General features: G+C 36.8%; 1 long non-coding RNA gene across 1 annotated transcript; it reads left to right on the top strand.

Moving 5' to 3' along the window:
- The first annotated feature begins 18,076 nt into the window (after positions 1-18,076).
- Positions 18,077-25,505, top strand: LOC135155608 (uncharacterized). Its single transcript, XR_010294742.1, has 2 exons — positions 18,077-19,333; positions 23,102-25,505. It is a non-coding gene; the product is annotated as an uncharacterized LOC135155608 (long non-coding RNA).
- The last annotated feature ends 995 nt before the right edge of the window (positions 25,506-26,500 follow it).

Below are 26,500 nucleotides of genomic sequence, written 5' to 3'. Positions count from 1 at the left end.
TGTTTCAATCTCTTGGAACAATAATGCTGCTTTTATAATCAAGATTGATTAAACTTGGAAGTTTGATTTAATCTCACATTCCCGTACTAAGCTGCTCCTTGGACCCAACGTATTCTCCGGCCATTCAACTGTAAAGTGATTATAATATGATCAATATTTTGTTTTGCTGAGTAATAAATATATTTTCAGTAGGCAGCTGAATCTGTAGATGGGATATAAAATCGATGAGTTTAATACCGCAGCTGATAAGGTGTACAAATTCATTAAAGGACAAGTCCACCCCAGCAAAAAGTTGATTTGAATAAAAAGAGAAAAATCCAACAATCATAACACTGAAAATTTCATCAAAATCGGATGTAAAATAAGAAAGTTGACATTTTAAAGTTTCGCTTAATTTCACAAACAGTTATATGCACATCCTGGTCAGTATGCAAATGAGGAGACTGATGACATCACGCATTCACTATTTCTTTCGTATTTTATTATCTGAATTATTCTGATTTTCTCACTCATGTCATATGAAATTGAGCTTTATTCCTCCCTGAACTTGTGGAATTAACATTGTTTAACATTATGTAGTTCAGTCAAGTTTTATATTATTGTCAATTCTGTATAAATTGAAATATTGTGTAATTCAGACAATACAAAACAAAATAAATAGTGAGTGATGGACATCATTGACTGACTCATTTGCATGTCCCTGAGTTGTGCATATCACTGTTTTGTGAAAAAAAGCGAAACTTTAAAATGTCATAACTTTCTTATTTTTCATCCGATTTTGATGAAATTTCCAGCACTATGCTAGTTTGATTTTTCTCTATTTATTCAAGTCAGCATTTTTCTGGGGTGGACTTGACCTTTAAGTTCTCGTTGTGTCTTGATTGTATGTATGTAACTCTGCTCTCGTTTTGTATCTTTTGTGGTATGATGTACATAATTTTGATAATTTTATGACTTTCATTATCTAATAATGTTAATAGCTGTGTATCGACCTAGTAAATTATCGCTAATTATTGGTTTGTAGAAGTGATCATCAAACCATATTTATGTATAAATTCAAGCAAAGGAATTATTACCGATATACCAGACAAACTACTACCTATCTCTGTATTCATATTGGTATTCACTTACAGGAGAGTATTTGGGTGAGTCGAGATTATTATAATTGATGCAGTCAGCGATACTAAAAGCCACCATATTTATTTATGTTATAATTTTGCTATTTACAATTATTATTATTGTTATTATTATCATTATTATCATTATTACTGTTATTATTATCAACGTATTGTTATTATTATTAGCAGTAATAGTACAAGTTTTATTTTAATTTGTATCATTGCCATTGTCAATATTACTATTCATAAATGATATTGTCGTTATTATAATTTCACTATTATTTTTCATATTATTTGATTGTCATCGAATATGTTCATTCCTAATGTGCAATTCTTACCATTTAAAAATGGCAAATTGAGATAGCTGAATTGTACGATGATCTATAATGTAAGGTATATGAGGTAAACTTTATATAATAAAAGATTACTAAAATGAAACGACTGTGTTGTCTTTTCTTACAGGAATGTAGTCATTTGTATAACCTACAAACACTTCCACTTTCATAACTAATACATAGGGTCTGTGTATAAAAAAAAATAGAAGTTATCACGACTCTAGATGATGCAAATATTGTTGATACACCTCCCCCCACAAAAAACAAGAAAAAAATATTAAACAAAAGAGCAACAAAACGTAAAATCCAAAAGAATGAGGGTGACGAGATTCCATAAACGCGATTCAAATCAAGTCATTATCCCGCCATTTCCATAATCATGATAATGGAGATTTTACTCGAAAATAGGAAATTTGTCTGGTGACGGGAACCGTGTAAGCTCTGTTTAACATGCTTGGGAAACCACCCCCCCCCGGTTAAATTAATTATGTAAAGGGCTTTGCTATTGGAGTTGTAGCCACCAATTGCGTATGATTTCTGCGAAGGGGGGGGGGGGGGTGATTGTAAATTTGTGTTCCCTGTACCCCAGTGATCTTAATTGATTTTCATATGAGTCACATTTGTGTATATAGGCGGGGTGAGCAAATCAACAAAGAAAGACGCATGGGATTCAATAATCCTGATAATAATTTAGGCCTACGCGTTTTTCTGGTGTATATTTTTTTTCATAAAGAAATTTAAAGAAAGAATATGAAAAGAGACATTTGTTGGCGTTGTCCACCGTCGTCAAAACCTCCATCATTATCATCATCATCACTTCCACCACCAACCTTTATCAACATCAGTGGCGTTTGAAGCCAAACCTGCCGGGGGTGGCATATGTGGCCAACAATTTTAAAACGAACGAGCCAGCGAACGTGCTTTAATACCTTTCTCGTAGAAAAATCTTCATTTTGCGATAAATTTCGACTTCCAATTGCGGAAATACCATCAAATTTTTTCGTTTTCCCTTCTTTTTTTTTCTTTTCCCAGTTATAGTTTATTATCTTGCCACTGTTGAATAACAGAGAAAGATGAATACCGGACCTGTACAAAATAACCTCTGATATTTCAATTGAACTTAATATTTGCGATACGCGGTGAAGTAAGTCTTTTATTATATTGTCATGTTACATTGTTAATATAGAAACTACGTGATGATGATAATAAATACAATACAGTCAGAATGATGGGGGGGGGGGGGCATACCAACAGCATATTCTTTTCAATAGACTTCAAGCCTCCGTACCTACTGCAAATTTCAACATACAAAGAAATCCTAATTTCATAGTCCATTATACAGGGTGCATGGAAAAAAAGGAAAGCAATATGTTTCATTTTAGGGAATATTATACATTCAATGACAAATAAAAATTGTATCACTTCAAAGTACATTTAAAAAATATTTTTAATAATACCTGAAATAGCTTTGCATGGCCAATGAACACCACAGGGTGATTTCAATTCCGGTGTTGGCCTTGGTGTTGGTGTTTTGTAAAACTGATCCAGATCCCATTATTGACATCTCAACAGCTAGTGAGTGACTTTTCGGGACCATCTTCATTTGATGTTTGGTGTTATAATCGTGTAAAAATTTACCTAACACCAACACCAAAAGGTCAACACTGAACTTGAAATCACCCATTGTTCTGTATGTTCAGGGGCCCGTCACACAAAGGTTAGCGATTAATCGTACGCTTGATTTTCACTTTTAATTTTACATTGTAGTCAATGCAATTCATCGTAAAAAATGTTATAAGATGGTTGCTATTAAAAAAAGCTTGGTGTTACGGGCCCCTGAAAACGTGTTAAATGGCTGATGGTTCACTTGCATCCTCCATGCTTGCATGCTGAACACTTGAAAACAAATGATAGCAACATTAGAACACAGTGGCGTCGACTGGTCATCACAAGTGGGATTTTGATCAGGTTCAATCGCCAAAAATAATCAAGGATTTACCTTGCAAATTAGGCATAATTATAATGTTGAAAATTTAATGATATAACAATTGTCGAAAAAAGAACTTCATTCTCACTGATTTTTTGTTTTCTGTTTTTTCTCTTTAAAAAAAATCATCAAATTTTGATATCTTTTTGTATGCTCCTAGTAAACATTGAGGCTTGTGTAAATGGTAGATATTATGTCCACACTGGGAACTAGGTTGTCGATACATATTTTCCACAAATCCCGCTGTTCCGTTTTGCTGTTTGATAATTCCTGTTATTATCCGGTTATAACGGTCATATCCTTTGAGCTATTCTGATGTCTTTCCCTCGACTCTCATTAACAGGATCGTTTCTGGCAACATATCTAAGAAAGGAAGGTGGTGTCTATAAGATTACTGTCTTCCGAATACCATTTGAAGGGTCAATCGCATGCTTGACTATAGTGAACTGGTTGGAGCTAATTTGAATTTGTAGGCTTATTGTTTTGTGAATAAACAGATCGACTTATCGCGATTTTTAACTTTCTCACTTGGTTTCTGGCAAGTGATTTAAGACAGGAAGGTGCTGTCTAAGATTATTGTCTTCAGAATACCATTTGAACGGTCAGTCGTACGTTTGATTAGTGAACTGCATGGAAGCTTAGACCTATTATTTAGTGATTGACTTAACGATTTCTGACTTATATTACAAAGGATTGTGAGGTCTTTGTTCGCTCTAGTCTACATTGTAATTATTGAATTTGTGAAGAGAGTTTTGACCAAAGCTTTACCTTTGTATTTTCAGATTGCGATTCTCTCATTCTCGCTAGAACGATAGTCCACAAAACGTCGTCTGATCCATCATCATGGAATGCCTTCGGAAAGACTTGAGGGAATGGTTGTTCAGAGTAACTATGTGGAGCCTTTTAGGGATATCGGTACCCATGATATTATTTGGCGCCATGGATATTTGGAAACCTCATATCATCGAGAACCCGAGGTCCACAGGAAGGGCCTTCATGATCGCAGGAGTCACCCTGTTCATGCTGACGTCCATGAGCCTCTGGGTTTGTTTCAGCTCTTGCTGCCAAGGTGCGGAAGGTCCTCTCAACAATGCAACATTGCTCGAAGTAGAATCGTCTCTATCCACGCAACACACAGTAAGTCACCCTCAGGTTCCGGTCTACAACCAGCATACAACCTACCAGCTTCTGACCGATCCACTAGACCCGGGTGACCAACACTCCATGGATGCTGAAGCCCCACCTTCTTATCAAGAAGTGGTAAGCCTTATGGCTAAAGTGGATCCGGCAATAATGTCTGACGAAACGGACAGTTAATACATGTAGTACTATAGTTTGAGCTTTGTGCAGTGCCGATTCTCTCTGAGCTCTCATTTACCTCTGCAGAAGGCTACCCATATATAGCCGCAATGCTCTTCTTGCCAATCCACTCAACGGTAAGCTTTGCCATGTTTGCTGTATGACTTTGTATGTAATGTGACATTCATAGTGATGATGAACAAAAGCGTTATGAAACTTTAAACTCAAATCAATACAAAAGAATCAGAAGACTGACTCTCGCGATCATGTTCATCATTAAAAGACAACCGTGGCCTTTCAAGCTGCTTATTGTTATTTTACAGTACTTATGAAAAGTCAGAGATATCTTGAGCCGTTACAGATACTACAAAATTCTGCAAGCAGGGCTTGTATTTAAGCACCACGTCGGACCATGAACCTATTAATGGGTCCACATAGCATCTGCGACGTGATCTTCAATAGGTACCTGTCCGTTAGAGAACAGCCTTCAGAATGCTTCTTCGATAGTATTCATGACCCTTTACCAACAGTGTCCAGGGTATATCAGTGACTTTATACCTCTTCATCGACCTCAAGCCCGCCTGACTCGTTTATCATTATCGGTTTTTACTGGCTCAGCGTCTCTTCAAGAATCATGTTGGGGACATCTCTTTCATTGTTGCTGCTGAGCTGTGGAACAAGAAACCCGTCTACTGCAGACTGCTGTATCTTTTGGCCTGTTCAACAAGACCCATTTATCCTGTTAATGAACTTTGATTAAATATCTGATTGATTAACTGGTTTCAACAGGTTTTGGGATGTTTTCACTACTGGGTGGGTAACATGTATAATAATAATAATAATAATAATTTATTAAAGTATCAAAACATTCTTGGCAGCCACATGCATAATTATAAATGTTTGTAAAGGGTAAAAAGATTCACATATAAATACTGATAAAGGATGAACTCCGTTCAACTTTACGAAGATAACCAGAAAAGGAAAATATTTGTGTGGCAGTACATGGTATGAGGGTGATCAATCAATTTGAAACATCAATAAGTATCAAACTGATAGAAAAATGAAAGACAAAGGGGAACAAAAGCGTAGCCATAGGCGCAGTTATTGAGTGGAATGGAAATGTTGGTCATTTGATTAAGACACATGGAGTAAATAAACCAGAATAAAGATACAAAAGCAAATAAAAGCTTTGCAAAGCTGAATGGAACACTACCTTAGAGTACTGGACATGCATCGAAGATGTAAATTAATTAGACGTGTAATCGGGAATTTATAGCAAAGCTCCAGTCCACCCCAGCAACCATCTGATCTAAATGAAATGAGAAAATGAAAAGAAACAAACACAACATGTACGTGGAGGAAATTGTGAAGTGCTTTGTAACCAAACGGAAAATCGCTATCGGAAATCCTCAATGTATTGGATTGCAATAAACCGACATCTAGTATTCTAGATGTAGATGTTTTAGCTATCTGATCCGCTATTTAAGATATCATTCTTTTTTTGGGAACGAAAACCGTACGAGTATAGTTTTCTTATGACAATGAAGAAATTCGTGATGATAGAGATGAGGAAATATTTTAAGGGAGTACTCCGGGCTGAAAATATATCTAAATAAATAAAGTAAACTTTACCGAGCAAATAGGAAATTTCATCACAATCTGATAACAAACAACAACGTTGTTGGATTTTGAACTTTAACAATATTTTATGAAAACATTCAACGCCGTCATGAATATGCAAAAGGCAGGCTGATGATGCCATGGCCACATCTTCCCTTTATTTTTTTATGTTATTACTTTAAATCATAATGTTTTCATATTCATATTGATGTGTCAGTGGGGGGGGGGGGGTGTGGGTGGGTGTGATGGCTCAATCGTCTAACCAAATTCACCATGATGGCATTATGGTGTGCGCCTTGAGAGGTAGCCTCAAATTGTTGCTCTGTGTTATGTGAAGTTTACTCTGTTCTTCAAAGTGTTCTCTTGATTTAAACCTTAGTGAATGAATATTTAAGTACTTCTGATAATACTAGACGACCATCATCTTTTTTCCATGTATTCACTTCTGATTATTTTGCATGTTATGTTTGTTTTTTCCTTATGTAATTTGCTTGTCGGTTATATTGTAAATATTTGTTTACAGGGCCCCCTGGAAAACAGTACATGACTACTGATTGGGTATAAATAAAACGAAATAAATAAATAAAAATAAATAAATTCATTCTTGGTGGACATAATTTTATCAACTATATGGGCCTAATTTCATAAAATGAAATACGAAAGAATAAGTGGGGATATATTCATCTGCTCTCCAATTCCATATTCATGAATGAATAAGTGTTTCAGCGAAATAATGAATAACTTCAAAGTGTCATCACTTTGTTATTCGTAGTCCGATTTTTTTAAAAATATATGTGTCTGGGTTGTCTGGTTTTACTTTGTCTGTTCAAGTCAAGTACCGCTTTAAGGAGTAGGACCTCGTTTAGGAGAAATCTGTTCCCTTGACAGTATTTATACCATGTATACAGGAGGGCCAAAGTATCCTGAAAATGGTGTATTCTCGACGACTGTAGTCTTGCACTGGATTTCAGGAGGATACAGCTGTACATTTTACTGGCCATGCTGCTATGTAGGAAATGTATTGAGTATAATATGGGCATACCATACTACTGTAATACTGCATGTACGAGTAAAATATCCGCTTATTACCTCCCATAAAACTTTATCTTAGTTGTTTAATGTAGTATGTTATGTTGCACATTTGTATATTTTTAGTACACTATACAGAAATCCGTCGGCTCTTGACGCATCGTAATTGGTCTTTAAGAGATAAGGAAATAAAGTATTTCCAATTTGAACTCTGTCTTTAATACTGGTATAATTGTGGCATATACGATCTATATTTCATATATTAGTTACCATGCTTCACTATATATTATTTAGAAAGTCAAAAAGGGGCCTAAGCTTTCGATCCTAGCAGAATCTTCGTCGGAGGCAAAATGACAAACATATAAAGTGGAACAACCATAATATAGACCACAAACAAGCTACAGCAACACTAGAAACAAGGAGACAAAAGGGGCATTAGTGAGTAGAGAAGACCAATTAGGTTAGTGAAGGGGATGAAAGAAAAGGAGTAGGCAGACACAAAGGGAAGTTAGTGTAAGTAAGGCCAAGAGGGATTAAGATAATGAGGCAGGCAACATCAAACAGGATCTGGAACAAAACAGTGATAGAGGGATGAATAACTAGAGAATTAGTGATAATTTTTTTCAGGCATATTTTCTCAGATCGGCCGCTCGAAGATGATTTTTGGTTTCTTTGAAGGGGTAGTCCTAATAGTCACTTCTTAGCTTTATTCTTATGAATAAACATAAATATATAACATCATAATCCTTATTTATATAATGCGAGCGCGAAGCGCGAGCAATTTTTTTTGTGGAAATCTTATGTATTTTTTCCTAAAAAAAAACATTCTGGGCAATGTATGTTATCCTGAAAAAGATTTGTATGCAAATGACTAATTACTACGAACGTGAAGCGCAAGCAGAAATGAATTGATGGAAATGATACCTGTAGTAAGTTAAAGACTGCTTGGAGTTTGGCATGCATAAAGACGTTACATATTTTAAAAATCAAATAATGCGAGCGCGAAGCGCGAGCTGAAATTTTTTGAAATTTTTACCTAAGGAATGAAAATTCTGAGCACCTTTTTGTAACTTAAACAGAATATATATATAACTAAACAATTGATGCGAAGCGCGAGCGGAAAATTTCGAGATTTAGACCTACTGAACGAGACACTTTATTCAAGTTTTGTAAATCATGAAAAGGATGAGTAAGTGGGGATCTTCCTTACATAAATAATGCGGGCGCAGAGCGCGAGCAGAAAATGTTTATATACGTTTTGAACTGATCGAAAAAGTACCTGTTAAGGACTGCTTCATGCACTTAGCAATGAAGACGTTACATATTTCAACAATCAAATAATGCGAGCGCGAAGCGCGAGCTGAAAAAATGTTGACATTTTTACATAAAGAATGTAAAATTTTAATAAATTTTTGTAATCGTGAACAGGATAGGTATATAACTAAACAAAGATGCGAAGCGTAAGCGGAAAAAAATCGAGATCTTCTCATTCCTGTTGCTAAGCGCGAGATGAAACAAAAGGGACAATTTAATTATTAAATTAATATCTTATTCATTAAATGCCTAATGAGGGCGCGAAATATGATGACATTATGGCCTGAAAACTGGACATTCCAAGCACTTTTGTAATTATAAATAGGATGCATCAGTTAATATATTTTAACAATTAATGCGAGCGCAAATCGAGAGCCAAATTTTTTGATAAACTGTCATGAAAAGGGGATTTTAAGTAGTTTGTTGTATAATCAATATTGAGACATACATAACTCGTCAATCAAAATGCGAGCGTGCAGCGCTAGCTGATACGCTTTGACAATCAGACCTGAAAAGGGATATTTTGAAAACTTTATGAAAATAATAGGTTTCTGACAAATCAAATTCTGCGAGCGCGCAGCGCGAGTGCGAGCAGATAATGTTTATTTATTATTTTTATTTTTTTTATTTATTAAAATATCTTTATACAGGATAACAGGCTCAGATTAACTGTTTTTCAGCCTGGTCCTGTTAACATAAAATAACAATATATACATAATAGATAAAAGAGTAACTTGGGTAATGTACAGTAATGAGTGAATTCAATAACATTTAAAATCAGAATTATCATTAATACAAAATTGTTCAGAGATAAAATACACTACCAGTCACAATTCCCAGACTCAGCACTACCTGCCTCAGCCAGAGAACAATAGAATCAGCATGAAAAAATCAGAATAGAATCAGACCATAAAAAAAATTCATACAGAGTATTAAAAAAAAAAAAATTTATAAATCAAACAAAATGATAAAAAATCGATTTCCGAGCTAGAAATCTGAAATATGTTTTGTATACTGAGTTCAAAATTTGATATTTTAAGCTCCATATTGCGCAAGATATGTAAATCACCTAAAAGGCAATGCGAGCGCGAAGCACGAGCGAAAATTTCATATAGGGACATGAAAGATTTTGTTAAATTATTATTTTCCAAGTCTTCCCCTCATTTTATTTTATTCAATCGTCTTCATCCTTTTATGTTTCCGCTTCTTTTTTCCCTCTCTTTTCCTTTTTTTCCCTTTTTTTCTTTCCCTTTTTTTGCTCCGCCAATAGGAGGGCCCGGGCCCCCCTGGATCCGCCTATATATATATATATATATATATATATATATATATATATGTGTAAAGTTATACATGTACAACAGCTTTGGCAACTCTTTTATTTAAATATTGTGAAGAAATGGATGAAGAGAACAATGGTAGGCGTAGCTTAAATCAAGGTTCCCCAGAGCTATCTACCCTTTGGAAAAATTGGTGATGCCGAAAAAATGTCTCTGCCGGGAATCGAACCCGGGCCCCCAGCTTTGATCGCCGGTGCCTTAACCACTAGACCACAGAGACGGGTTAGTGGCTAGGGCGACCCCGATCCGATTGACCGTCAGATAGACAGATTTTCGACACTATGCCAATTATAATTTCCTTTGTCGGGTGAAGGTGGGTTTCGAACAATGACAAGCCGCCATGCTTCAGCTGGATCAAAGCTATTGCTTTGATACAGTACACGTATGGGAGAAAGTATACAAATGTGTAAAGTTATACATGTACAACAAAAGGGTAGATAGCTCTGGGGAACCTTGATTTAAGCTACGCCTACCATTGTTCTCTTCATCCATTTCTTTACAATATTTAAATAAAAGAGTTGCCAAAGCTGTTGTACATGTATAACTTTACACATTTGTATACTTTCTCCCATACGTGTACTGTATCAAAGCAATAGCTTTGATCCAGCTGAAGCATGGCGGCTTGTCATTGTTCGAAACCCACCTTCACCCGACAAAGGAAATTATAATTGGCATAGTGTCGAAAATCTGTCTATCTGACGGTCAATCGGATCGGGGTCGCCCTAGCCACTAACCCGTCTCTGTGGTCTAGTGGTTAAGGCACCGGCGATCAAAGCTGGGGGCCCGGGTTCGATTCCCGGCAGAGACATTTTTTCGGCATCACCAATTTTTCCAAAGGGTAGATAGCTCTGGGGAACCTTGATTTAAGCTACGCCTACCATTGTTCTCTTCATCCATTTCTTTACAATATATATATATATATATATATATATATATACCCCGGCTAAAGCCGGGGTAATAATAATAATAACAACGCGCCTCGGAATATAATATTTCTAGATAGATGGCGCTATATAAATGCCTATTATTATTTATATATATATATATATATATATATATATATATATATATATATATATATCTATATATCTATCAAGGAAGTCTTCAGGTTTTCCCTTTCCCCAAGAACATTAGACCTAATCTTAGGGTCAGCTGGGGGCCACACGCAACTGATGATCTGAGCGCCTGAATGTTGTACAGGACGTGGACTACTGACGAGCAAGACCCTGGGCTACTGCAAAACACAGCCCCCACAGCCTGAGGTCAGGCGAGGTCGCACGCGAATAGATCTTCACTGGACTAGGTTGCACGCGACTGAAAGACTATTATCGATATTACGTAACATGATGATAGACTCTGATTAACTAGTGAAACCCTGGATATTGGACGGGCACCGTGTCCTTAGCTTTATGGAAGCAGGAGGCCGTCAAAAACACGGATATACGTCGTGTCGTAATTCAATTTACTACACGACGTAAATAATTACGTAGTGTAGTAATTCGAATTACTACACGACGTAAATAATTACGTAGTGTAGTAATTCGAATTACTACACGACGCAATTCCGAATTACTGCCCAACGATTTAACGTCATGACGTTAAATGAATTAGTGTCGCTACATCAAATAATTAAGGTCGTGTAGTAATTCGAATTACTACACGACGTAAATAATTACGTAGTGTAGTAATTCCAATTACTACACTACCTAAAGAATTACGTCGTGTAGTAAATAATTACTACACGACGTAATTCCGAATTACTGCTCAACGATTTAGTGTCATGACGTTAAATCAACCAATGGGATCATTCGTTATAAACCTACAAAGCAATGCCAGCGCGGGGGAACTTGAATGCGGGGCGCGCGGCCGATCGCGCTGGAGTTATCGACCAATAGCGCCCGACCATGGGCGGAAATCCCAGGGGGGACGTGTCCCCCCCCCCCTACTCAAAATAGTAGGGGGGACACAATATCAAATGTCCCCCCTACTAATTTTTGGTCTTTTATGATAGTAAGAAATACATCGTTCAATATCGAAATAAAACATGTATTTTAGGACGAAATTACCTTAAATTTGGGGTGATAATTTTCCAGCCCCTTGTCCCCCCTACCTTTTGGGAGAGATATCCGCCCCTGCGCCCGACCAATAAGGATTTTGAAGATAGCGGACTATAAATCAATAGATTTTGTGCACTGTGTCTACAAAAGCACGAAGTGAAATTGAAGGTAAGGTAAAAGATATCGGTATCAAGAGTAAACGATTATCTATTGAAGTTGGAACGCAAAAACTTATAAACATCGATTTATAGCATATTATGTATTGGAAGATGTCTGACATTGTGTTTTATTGCAACACTTAAGGGGAAGAAAATGATGTTTAATTTATGAGATGTCAAGGTATGCATCGATTTGTAAAGACATCAAAACTTATATTTGTTACATATATATGTATTTTATTTTGTATATGAATTCAAGTTGTCAATAAAAAATACTGAAAAAAAATAAAAATAATCATGATAAGAATAATAAAACACATACTGATTGGTGGTTCCGGGAGCCGGATGAGGGGCCAGTGACGTAGCTACTGGGGGGGGGGGGGGCTGGGAGGGCACGTGCCCCCCTTGAGATTTGGTGTGCCCCCCCCCCCCCCGGTGCCCCCCTGAAAAAAAATGGCAGAGCAAAAAAAAAAGGAGAAAGAAGAAAAAAATAAAGGAAAAGAAGAAGAAATACAGGAAAAAAGGAAAATTAGAGGGGGATGACGAGTGAATGAAATAATGTGAGGGGAAGACTTGCAAAAAATCAAAAACAAATCTTTCATGTTACTACATAAAATTTTTGCTTGCGCTTCGCGCCAGAAAATGTTTGATTTTGGCGGGATTCTGCGGTTTTCGCCAATTTCTATATAGGATTGGGTCGTAGATTCAATCGTAAAAAATAAAGAGTTAGATCGAGTGTTTTAGCATGGGACTTGTACCAGGCAAAAGGGTATAGGCTTTAAGAAAACGCCAATCACTATTCCTATTATGCCATTCGATATATTTAATTAGATTTAAAGAAAAATTATGCTTTTGGCGGGATTTTGCGATTTCCCTTTGATCGTAGATTCAACCGAAAACAATAAGATTTAAATCGAGTGTTCCACCATGGGACTTATACACTAGCGTACCTACGGGAGGGGGGGGGGGGGTGGGGGCAGGGAGGGCAGTCTGCCCCCCCCCCCCACTGACGAGCCACAACCCATGCAAAGGACGTATCCCTGCCCCCCCCCCGACGAGCTTGAAAGACCTTTTTTGCCCCCCCCCCCTGACGAGCTTGAAGACCTTTTTATTTTTTTATTTTTTTATTTTTTTGCTTGTCAAATTTTTTGGCGGACGGTTTTGCCCACCCCCCCCCCCTGTGGAAATCATAGGTACGCCACTGGACCTATACCATGTATGCCAGGTGCAAGGGTAATATCTTATGGGCTTCAAGAAAATTCCAACCATACAGATTTGCCACCCCCCTCCCTCCCAAACACATACACCATTAACTCCTATTGATGGGTCATGGTCTGTGTGTTTTTATCCTGGTTTTGCATTGTGGGCATAAAGATTTTTTTTTTTAAAGACCCGAAAAATCACCGTCTTTGTTTTGTTGTCATCCATACGTGCCCCTCACAGTGGCGTAGCTAGGATTTTTTTTCCTGGGGGGGTACCATTTTTTCCGGTGTGTGTGTGTGTGTCACAAGGGCGGATCCGACTTACGCCAATAGGAGACGAAACAAAATTGCGCCAAAAGTCATTTTGGGCAATTTCAGATTTTTAATTTTTGTCATGCACGGCTGAAAGACAACACTTTAAAGAATACCTCAGCAAAATATTTCATTCGGGAATTTGCATAAAGATTGTTAATTTCCTACCTCACATCGTAAAATGTGATATTTTGCGAAATGCCGCGTATATGACAACTTAGTTGAAAAACAAGCCCTTTCACAGGAGGTTTTTCAAGTAGGAATCTGAAAAAGGCACGAACATAATCCTGATATATTCTTTTTTTATGTGAAAGGGTTCAAAGTAGATAAAAGACACATTTCAGGAGGTTTATAGGATAATTATTCCTCGAAATAGGCTGATAATCCACGTTTTTTGCATTTACATTAGAAACGTTTAGATTTCCGTTTAAATTCTATCATCATTATTTTGCCAGATGTCGAAGCTTTAAGTCGATACCAAATTTAGCTGCCCGTTTTTGCCCGTTTTCATGTTAGAGCCGATTTTACTTGACACAGCACCCCCAAACCTGTTCAAAAACCGTCATTTTTATACCGCGCAGTTATCGCAGCGCACCGTGTGGGGTGTACATTGCCGTTCATTTTTGCACGGCGGGGACGATCCCCTTCTATTCCATGAAAATGACATGAATTCCGGGCATGATGTAAACAAAATGAAGGTTGATAACTCATATGAAGGCTACCCACCCCTCTTCCAGAGATAAAAGTTAATTGTAGTATAATTTCAGCCCAAAACCCTCCTCATATAGTAAAACATTAGTGGTGTTATATACTATGCGTTTTACTAAAGTCTACCCGCTTGATAAAGCACGGTTAATATTTTCAGATTTTGAAGTATTGTTTTTAATCTGATGATCATTTTGATGCCATAAAATTATTTTCAGGATCTCATACACACTTTTTAGCCATGTGAGAAGCATAAACCAACATTCACTCTGGTCAATCTTGAAGTAACACAGAACACAAAGTTTATATACTGCACATTGTTTAGCGTAATTTGTCTTTTCACAGATAGGTTTTAAGTAGCCAATCAAAATTTGGTATCAAAGTGACGTCATATCGACTTTAAATTATGTTCAGTCGATTCTACGCCCCAAATTACCCTTAATCAACATGTTTAAGTAAAAATATAATACGGGATATAATTTTGGCGCACTTTCAACTCATTCTGGCCCACTGTGGGACGGGGCCCGTAATTACCTTCACCTATATTTTCCCCGATCAGTCACTTCTTAGTTTTATTCTTATAAAACAACACAAACATGAAATAATATCATAAGCCTTATAAAAAGTGCGAGCGCGAAGCGCGGGCAATTTTTTTTTCTACTTTCACGTATTTTGTCCTGAAAATTTAATATTCTGGGCAATGTTATGTGTGATCCTGAACAAGATTCATATGTATCTAGATGGTTACTGCGAACGCCAAGAGCGAGAGCAGATTTTTTTTAACTGTTCTAGCATTATCGAAAAGGGACCTGTTAAGGACTGCTTACAGTTACCCACGAAGACGGTATATATCTCAATAATGCGAGCGCGAAACGCGAGCAAATTTTTTGGACATTCCGACCTAAAAAAAATTGTCATTCTAAGCACTTTTTGTATTAATAAATGGGATAGGTATGTAACTAAACAATTGATGCGAGCGCGAAGCGCGAGAGGAAGAAGATCGAGATTTTAAACCTAAAAGCGGGACACTCTATTCATATTTTGTAAATCATAAATAGGATATAGTTAATTGGTTATCATTAATAATGCGATCGTGAAGCGTGAGCAGACAATTATTGATATTCTGATGTGAAACTTGATTATTTAAATAAATTTTAAATAAAGAACATGCAGACTATCGCGCATGTTTTAGATTTAGACCTAGAATCTGGGCATTCTGAATACATTTGTTTAATGGAACTTAACGGAATACACGTAGACAATAGGAACTTGGCAAATCAAACAATGCGACCACACAGCGTGAGCTTAAAATGCTGATATTTATGTAGACCATAAAACGGACATTTTACAGAGCACTTAAATTTGTAAATAAAAAAAGATAATGAAAGCTCGATGTCCGAGCCAAAATATGTTTTGTATATTGACTTCAAAACTTGCTGCATATCAGCCTATTGAGCAAGATATGGATCTCATCGAACAGGCAATTCTGGCGCGAAGTAACATGAAAGATTTGTTGTTGATTCTTTGCAAGTCTTCCCCTCACATTATTTCATTCACTCGTCTTACTCCTCTTATTTTCCTTTTTTTTCTGTCTTTCTTCTTCTTTTCCTTTTTTCTTTTCTTCTTTCTCCCTTTTTTTTCCTTTGCCATTTTTTCAGGGGGGCACCGGGGGGGGGAGGGGACGGCACACCAAATCTTCTCAAGGGGGCACGTGCCCTCCCAGCCCCCCCCCCCCCGGTAGCTACGCCACTGGCCCCTCATCCGGCTCCCGGAACCAACAATCAGTATGAGTTTTATTATTCTTATCATTATTATTATTATTTTGTATTCAGTAGTTTTTATTGACAACTTCAATTCATATACAAAATAAAATACATATTATAACAAATAGAAGTTAGATGTCTTTACAAATTGATGCATACCTTGACAACTCATGAATTAAACATCAATGTCAGACATCTATCAATACATAATCATAAATCATTACCAATGCTAATCGATGTTTATAAGTTTTTTCGTTCCAACTTCAATAGATAATCGTTTACTCTTGATACCGATATCTTTTAACTTAATTCGTACTTTTGTAGACACGGTACACAAAGTCTATTGATTTATAGTTCGATATCTTCAAAATCCTTATTGGTCGATAACTCCAGCGCGATCAGCCGCACGCCCCGCATTCAAGTTCCCCCGCGCTGGCATTGCTTTGTAGGTTTATAACGGACGATCCCATTGGTTGATTTAACGTCATGACACTAAATCGTTGAGCAGTAATTCGGAATTACGTCGTGTAGTAATTATTTACTACACGACGTAATTCTTTAGGTAGTGTAGTAATTGGAATTACTACACTACGTAATTATTTACGTCGTGTAGTAATTCGAATTACTACACGACCTTAATTATTTGATGTAGCGACACTAATTCATTTAACGTCATGACGTTAAATCGTTGGGCAGTAATTCGGAATTGCGTCGTGTAGTAATTCGAATTACTACACTACGTAATTATTTACGTCGTGTAGTAATTCGAATTGCTACACTACGTAATTATTTACGTCGTGTAGTAAATTGAATTACGACGCGACGTATATCCGTGTTTTTGACGGTCTCCTGCTTCCATATAGCTTGAGGTCAGGCAAAGTCGCAAGCACAAGTAAGCTCTGTCTTCACTCACTGGACGAGGTTACATTACACGCGACTGTATTATGTAGCACGACGACACTTCTTCAGGGGCGAGACCCTGGGGCCCGTTTCTCAACACATTGACAAGTTAGTCATATCTTTATCCACCAACCACGAAGTTAGTTCCAATCTTACTAAACCTGTTTCTCGAAAGGCTTCCTAACTTAGCATACCTTGATATCGATACTATCGGTAAAAAGAGCAGACGAGACGTAGCCTTAGTCACAAAATAGCATAATTTTCAAAAAGAAAAATTATGACAAAATTGCAAATATTGTGATGAATTGGGAAATAAATCTTTTCAAAATAAAAGCACAGTTGAATTATGCATCATACATACTTAGACCATGAAGACTGGAGCATTCAATAGCAGAGAAAATTAAATTATGAATAATTCATTTCATGACTAAAAATCACTTGTGGACGTTGAGATGGAAACCCCGGGATATCAAATTTTAATAGTTTACGAAAGTAAACCATAACGGTTTTCTTTGTAAAATGATGATAATTATACGGTTTTTATGACTCCGAAAGTCATCAAAATTATAGTTTAACGAAACATTTTTTAATAATTGATACCGAAACATACGAAATTTGACAAATTATATGCATAAATTAGAGATAGAATTATCCAACTTTTAATAGGGGTCTGAAAACAACAAATACGAGTTCGGTTATGGATGGCCTGACGTGGTAGAATCTTTATCGATTAAATCATTTTACTATTTCAAAATTAATGGTTTTGTGGCGTTTACCAACAGTTTTTATAGTTTCTTTGTTTTACAATTATCATTGAATGCATTATCCCACTTGTTTTGTGATGTAATTTCAACCTCTATGATTGATTACGTAAGATTATAATTTTAGAATTTCTAGGCACTTTTGCATGTCATATATAGTCTACCCACGTGATGCCACTACGTCATTAAGAAAGAAGTTATGACAGGTTCGGAGGTGTCATACATATTTAGTGAGGTTGTTGTACCCGATCTTGGTCAAGAGGGCTTCGTGAAACGGTTAGCGGACAAGTAGCTCACTATCTCCGATTTAGTCAAGAAGTTAGACTTATGACGGTGTTGAGAAACGGGCCCCTGGACTTGAGACGGACAAAATAGACCTCTCCTCAGCGTCGGGCCGGACGAGATCACGTGATTGGGAGACTGTACGTTACCGTTGTAGAACTCGGCGACGATTCCTCCTGACTACCGATGTCCTGGTCATCATAAACACAGTCGGACCTTGGAAAAGAGTATGACACAGCGGGTCCGGGAAGGGGAAGGGGGGGGGTGAGCGGTGGGGGTTCAGTTCTTGTCTTCCGTCCATGTATTTTTCATAAAGGAAACTAAAGAGGTAACCTGGCTTCGATCTAAAAAAAAATATATATATTGCCATGCATTATCCACACTATGATAGGCCCAATGCATCACATAGTATATTTTCTTGATAGGGAAACGTAAAATGTCCACAAGGCTGCTAAAAGGTATACTCTTTCCCTCGATTTTGACAATTGTATGCCCTTTTCAGTACGCGAGTGGATTACCTGATTTTAAATACAACCCCTTTTAAAATGCTTTTCGGATAGCAGGTCATGCAAACGGTCGACTCGGGTTTATACCAGCATGCCTAGTATAAACTGTATGTAGGCCTATCTCTTTCGGAGTTCATCACTTCTCTTATCACCTGCCGAAGAAATAAACGTGAACATGTTGAAAGAGGGGTTCTTTGTCTCTTTATGATTTGTTTTTGACGAGCGTCTTTTTATCACGCGAGTGAATGTCGCTTATCGATGTTTTTTGCCTTCGACATGTTTGTTTCATGGCTTTCCATAATACCACTAGTATGAATCGCTGTATACGAATCTCCGAAATAAACCCCTACATCGGATGAATCTAGTTCAATGCCAAAGGCAGATGACCTCTTGCTACTTACCTTGCGAGCTATGTATGATCTGACTGTCGACCAACCATGATACAGGGATAATACTGCAGCAATTGGCCTACATGCCACAACGCATAGAAATAAGTTCATTTTCGGTTCGATATACGACCTAAACGTGTGAACATACCAACTTGTGTATCAATCAGTTCAAGTACACCGATGACACTGATATATTGTACGGAATGGGCACCAGAGCTGAGCACAGTTATTCCTCAATTCAAACCATTCATGTATTCAGGTAAGATTCGTTTTCATCACAATTACTAGTTATATTACTATTATATGCACACCATTGAGTCTAAATGTGACAAATCCTATTATGAATTATGTAGAGGTTTGCCTTGTTGTTTTGTTTGTCTGTTTTTGCTGCATGTAAAGACGTCTATTTCTAAAACAAAAATGCCGTATGTAATGTAGGTCCTTGGCACAGATTCATATAGCATTTTACTCTTTCGCCTACCCCCCCCCTCTCTCTCTCTCTGTATTATTATTTTTTAAGGCGATCCAGTGAGCTTGTGTGCGCGGGGCTCATGCAACACAGAGTAAGAATCCCGGGTAAGAATAATGGTTTCATAGTTTCATACACTGAAAAAAGAAGCCAAATGGCTGAAATACATTCAGTTTATTTACAAGGTATAGTCCAGGATAGAAGAGGCATAACCTTGTTTTTTCATATATACAATATTTTTTTTATGGTTTCTTGTCAATTCGAGGATCCTGATTACGAATCTGAATGATGCCACTCGTGTAAACTTGAGCATTTTCCGCAAATTGGCAAAATCCAATATGGCCGCCACAATATGCATATTACCCATGAAAATCATAAAATTGCCAGGAAATTGGCTATAAAATGTATGTAATTGTGTAGCAGGAGTGAAATACTCTCTGAAAAAAACACTTATTTGACAATATTTATTGCTTGATATTCAAAATGGCCGCCACAAACCTCTGTATATCCTATTATGTACGATATGAATAGGGAAAATTAATTTTTCACAAAAATGATCGCTAAACTGCAAGTAATTGTGATCTATGGACGAAGTAATATATGAAAATCATCAATGCTAACATGATATATCATTTATTATGTAATATATGGGAAAATTGTATTTAATATTCAAAATAGCTGCCACTGGCCCAAATAATATTATTTTCTATGGCAAAGGGGCCAACGAAAATCGCAAGAGTGAGCACTAAAATGCATATTATTCAGATAAACGAGTGGAATACTGACTGAAACACAATAATTGCTGACGAAATATATTATTTCATATGTCATGTATGTGATAAATGCTGTATTTTGATATTCAAAATGGCCGCCAAAGGCCCTAACTGTGTTATGTACAATGAGAAAGAGGACCAAGGAAATCACAAGAGTGAGCACTGATTATTTGTGATGAATAAATGGAATACTGTCTAAAAAAAAACATAATTTTTAACAAAATATATCATTCAGGTTTAATACTGTATTTTGACTTTCAAAATGGCCGCCATAGACATTGATTGTATTATGTACAATGCGAACTAGGAAATAAATTTTCACACGAGTGAACACCATAAATGCACGTAATTGTGATCTATGAGTAAAATATTGTCTGAAAGCATAATTTCTAACAAGATATATAAGTTCTTATGCCAGGTATGTGATAAATACTGTATTTTGAAAGTCAAAATGGCCGCTACAGGCCCCCACAGTATTATGAACAATGTGAATGGGGACAAAGATTTTAACAGATTTTGGCTTTGCTTGACTAAATGGTGTTGTATGATTGAAATATTGTCTGAAAACATGATTACTAACGAATTTCCAAATTCAAAATGGCCGCCAGATGCCCTTTTGTGAAAATTATCTGTCCTCATTCAAATTGTACATAATACAATAAGGGTCCATGGTGGCCATTTTCCATTTCAGAATGCAGCATTTATCACCTTAAATGCACCAGATATGATATACCTCGTTAGGAACCATGGTTGTAGACGATATTTCACTCTTACATCACAATTATATGCAATACTTGTAGTCAAGCAAAGCCAAATTCTGTCAAAATTGTATGTCCCAAATTACAATGTACATAATACTTTTAGGACCTATGGCAGCCATTTTGAATTTCAAAGTACAGCATTTATTACCTCTATGACGAATAAGTGATGTATTTATTTAGAAATCATGTTTAAGACAATATTTCTACTCATACATCATAGTTACATGAATTTTATGATTCTCACTCTTGTAAAAAGTAGATTCCTTATACGCATGTAACATCATTTAGTAAGGGCTTGTATCAGCTATTTTGAATGTCAAAATACAGCATTTACCACTTACATGGCAGAAGAAATGCTATATTTCATAAAATCATGTTTTCAAATAATGTTTTATCATACAACAGGACTTTATGGATTTCATAGTCAAGTAAATCCAAATTCTTACAAAATTACATGTCCCCATTTACATTGTAGATAATACTGTTAGGGCCTATATAGGGGCCATTTTGAATTTCACAATACAGCATTTATCTCATGCATGACAAAAGAAATTATATGTTTCGCTAGAAAACGTGTTTTCAGACATTAGTACTCGGTGATCACAATTACATGCATTTTATAGTTCTTACTCTTGTGGAAATTAATTTCTCCAATCGCATCGTCCATAATGTATAATGAGCCTATGGCGGCCATTTTGAATGTCAAAATACAGCATTTATCACATAAATTGCATTTATATTTCGTTAAAAATTATGTTTTTAGCCAGTATTCCACTTGCTTATCTTAATACTAGTAATATGCATTTTAGTACTCACTCTTGTGATTTTCTTTTGTCCATATTAACATTGTACACAATACTGTGCGGGCAATTTTATGATTTTAACGGGTAATTTGCATATTTTGGCGGCCATATTGGTATTTGCCAATTTGCGGAAAATGCTCAAGGTTACACGAGTGGCATCATTCAGATTCGTAATCAGCACCCTCGAATTGACAAGGAACCATATAAAAATATTGTATATATGAAAAAAACAAGGTTTGGTCAGTTTTCTATGGGGCCTATCCTGGACTAGTATGGAATTTTCACTGTATCTTAATCTGTTTGTCCCGAACCGGTGAATTTTCTACACCAAGTGACGAACAAAATCTTTAGAAATATTGAGAGTTGAGAGTTGGTATAAAAAGATCATCTCAGTCTTCCATTCAAACTATTTCTTTTCGAGGTTGAAGTGGAACCCCCCTCTCTCTCTTAGGTGATCCCTCCACTGTTTTGGAGATTCTCAGAAACAAATAGAACGATTCCCAGTCCGGTAAGTTAGAGATTCAACATCAAGTTGCAGCGGTGGTCATGAATTTTCTGTAGAAAAAAGAGAGATTTGAGGAGCAGACTATTATTCACTTCGGAAGGGAGACCAGGTTGATGGATTAATAAGGTAGCACAGGAAAATTGGTGTGGATCATCAACTGTATACAAGTCCATGTAATCTGGGTGGTCAGTAAGACACTCCTCGACTCTGTGTACGAAGTCTTGGCGGAGGTGACCAAGAGAGGAGCAAGATCCGACAAAGTGTTCTACTGTCTCATCATATGAGTCACAAAGGGTGGAGGACTTTCCTAATGTGTAGAGGCGACATTGAGTTAGATATGTGGATAAAAGCAATTGAGATCTTCTCTCAAAAACAAAAGAGAGTAAAATATCTTTATATTTGGGCTCAGAAATGTTAATTCTAAAGTTGAATATGTTTGTATAGTGTCTTCAACAATCCATTTCATCATGATTGCTTCCAAACAGACGAAACCAGTCATGATAGTGCAATAAGTGCAAATGAAAGTAACGATAAACAGCTGTAATATATATGGGTACATATAAATAAATATTTAACATATGAAATGAATATATGAATGTATAATTCAAATGAGCTGAATAGACTGTTTCGCCAGAACGCGCGTCAGCAACCATGGCAACTCTCCCTTTCTAACAGATTATTATTCTCAACACCATTATGTCTTTATTTTGTTTCAGGATAGAATCTTCCAAGCATACATCAAGATCAATCCAATATGAACCTTGAGATTCTGGGTCCGCAGTATTCTATTCGACCTACGTGTTCGATACCTACAAAATGGCATCAGTTAACAGACAAGGAGCCCCATCAGTCATGCTACAAACACAAACTTATAATTTGAATTCGAATCCCCAACGAACCCAGGGTGGAGTATGCCAACAATGTGGTTATTGTTGCGCACTTTTCTGGATAATCATCTCATGTGTATCGGTCTTCATTGGAGTCATAAACACTCTAGTTGGAAGCTTGAACGACGGAGCAAGCATGACAGGCAGCAGTCTGACGTTTGGAACGTCACCTCGAGCAGTTGACCGTACTCAGCTGTACATTGGAATAGGTTTTTTAGTAGTTGGGGTAGTATTGTTGGTTCTTGCTATCATTTGTTGCCGAAGAATCAAGCGCAGTAGTCCTATCCCGACTATGTACTCCGGTGCTGCCATGACAACAACTGTTATACAACCTCCACCTAGTATGCGAGCGACACGGGATCAACATGTCTACGTGTACTCGTCTCAACCAGCGCCACACCAATCGGGGTCTATTCCACGGCATCGATCTGAAGCAAACGAGTTCCAACCGGCTCAACCAGCTGTAAACCGGTATCATACTGCGGAGCCGTCGGTACCTTCTGAGGAACCACCGAATATACCGCCGCCGTCGTATAATGAATTGATGCAGTCCGACACAAACAAAGCATTTCATAGTGGAGTTATGATGACTGATGTGTAAATGAAATATCATTATAATGAGGAATGGTTATAAGAAACCATTGTATTGACTCAAAGCTTGATTTAAAAAAAATCAACAAAGTTCCTTTTGGCGTAGTGATCTAGTGGTTACGACTCTCGTCTATCAATCAGAGGGAGATGGGTTCGAATCCCAGCCATAGAGTATTTTCCTTTAGCAAGAAATTTACCCACATTACGCTGCACTGAATTCAGGTGAGGTGAATGGGTACCCGGCAGGATGCGCACACGGCCTTTAGCAGCTGGCGGAATAAACCTGGGTAATAATGTAGTGCGCCATTATTACATCAGCAATTGCGAGATAATCGGGGCCTCATAAACGCTTTATATTAACAAGGTAAACAGACAGTACAGAAAACAATCAATGACAATGTCTCATCTCTGTTCCAGTATAGTCAAGCGGCATCACGAAGATGCAGGAGCAGTCATTGGAGCGTATCCAAAAACGTGCCTGCCGGATTATACTGGGTCATGATATACGGTACGCAGATGCTAGAGAACACCTGAACATACCTCCCCCCAGTGACAGAAGGTACCCTCTCCTGCTCTCTGTGTCAAGAGACCATGCTTGACTCTTTTCCAAGCTCCACCACCTCTTGCCCCCGCGTAGTAAACACGGATGCAACACTAGGAACACTGGCAAATTTGTGAACATGCGGAGCAGGACTGAAAGACTTATAGGAATAGTCCAATACCCTATCTTACACGCCTGTTATAAATCAATTTTAATGTTTAATGTTGTGTAATCAACTTATTGTCATCGGGGGGGGGGGGGGGGGGGTTAATAACTAGTATTTTCCATGCTTGCATGAATTTGATGGACCCCCCTCCGAGCTCTTGACGTGAAACAATGACTATGATATTTCATTTTTACTCGAATTGCAGATTTTACCACTAAAGGCATATAAATTGTTCCAAATAATAGCTTGAATTACACATTGTACAGCCAGCCTTAGGTAATAATAATGATATTGACTGACTCTTCTTTCGGGAAACATCAAATTAAATATGCATGTTGCCCTTAAAAGAACCATATTGCCCTCGTCTAAAGACTCGGACCAAGATTCTGTTGCGGGCGTTATATTTGATGTTCCCCTTAAGGCCAGTCAATATTATATTATTATTTACCAGATATCACCTTTTATCCACAGAGTATCCAATTAATACTCATCATCGGCGTTTGTTAATCTTTAAGAAATTTTGAATTTTACCGTATTCTAATTTGATTTGAATATTAACTTCAAAATATATTTGCATTCATATGATTTATTTTTCTATGTTTCCTTTTTTGTCATATTTTACTTTCCATTATACCCATCCTCCACCCTCCTCTGGCTTTCAGAGTCCTCTCCCTACACCCCCTTCAGCTTCTTATGCCTATACCACTCTGTTTCTTTTACTTGTCTATACTTCCTTCTAGTCCTACGTTTTCTTGATTTCTTTCTTTCTCCTTCCATTATTATCAATCTTTGTTCTTGATTTGAAGATGTTCTGGTTTATTATGTGTATATTTTTTGTTGTAATGTATTCCTAGTATGTGATGTAGATTCCTACCAGTTCAGCTTTTGGCTGCCATGTGGTTATAAATAAATACCTCTTCAAATCGGAAACGAAACACCTTTGTTTTGGCATTTCAGAACTTTGCATTTTTTTCGGTGAAACAGTTCTTATGCATGTCTCGAAGAAAATGCAATGAGCAAACTGATGTCTTATTTTCTATTGTATTTCATTATATGAAATTATGTTTATTCAAGTTTTGTCCAACGAAAATGGAAACAAAAATGGATTGACAATATTGATTGAATGCATTAGATATTAATTCATGCAACTTATTTTGTTATAAAGGGAAGAAATATGCGCACATGTATAAAATATGAAATGATTATGATTCCATATAATAACATAATAAAGGAAAGTGGGGACATGACATCTACAGCACACGTAATGAATATTAATGAAAATGTCTATATAACTATAAATATTGCTACATTTCAAAATTAAAAATTTTCGTAACTTTTTTTACAGATATTGATGACATTTTCAGGGTTTTGCTTTGTAAATATTTTATGTATTTATACATAATTATTTTCAGCTCGGAGGACCCCTTTTAAATGCTGAAGTATTCAAAATGTTACAAATTTCATATACAGTGCTGAAATAAGTAATTTAAGTTTGGTAATGATATGTATTTTCGTTATCTTATTAAAAATTTCAATAGACATTATATCCAGAAGTAAATAATACTTCTTCTTGACATGGATAATGTAAGCTTTACGAGCTCACTATTAAACACCATTACTTTGTCGGGACTCCATGATTTTTTTTATGGAGGGGGATGATTTTAAATATGGCTTCATATCTTCTCAATAATTGAATCATAGTAACATCATAGCCTAGAGTTATCCAGGACTTCGTTGCATAAAAGTTACTATTATGGTACGTTTGCCCTCCAATATATAGGAACTACCATGGTAACGCTAATCTTCAACCAATCAAAATCAAGGATTCCATACAAGTTACCGTTGGGTGGCAAAGTTACCATAATGGTAACTTTTGTGCAACGAGGCCCAGACCTCTCATTTTTATACTTTTCTCCCTTCCCCCTTTCCC

Source organism: Lytechinus pictus, chromosome 10, assembly GCF_037042905.1.
Source record: "Lytechinus pictus isolate F3 Inbred chromosome 10, Lp3.0, whole genome shotgun sequence".
Classification (NCBI taxonomy): Eukaryota; Metazoa; Echinodermata; class Echinoidea; order Temnopleuroida; family Toxopneustidae; genus Lytechinus; species Lytechinus pictus.
This window is presented reverse-complemented; position numbering and strand designations above follow the sequence as displayed.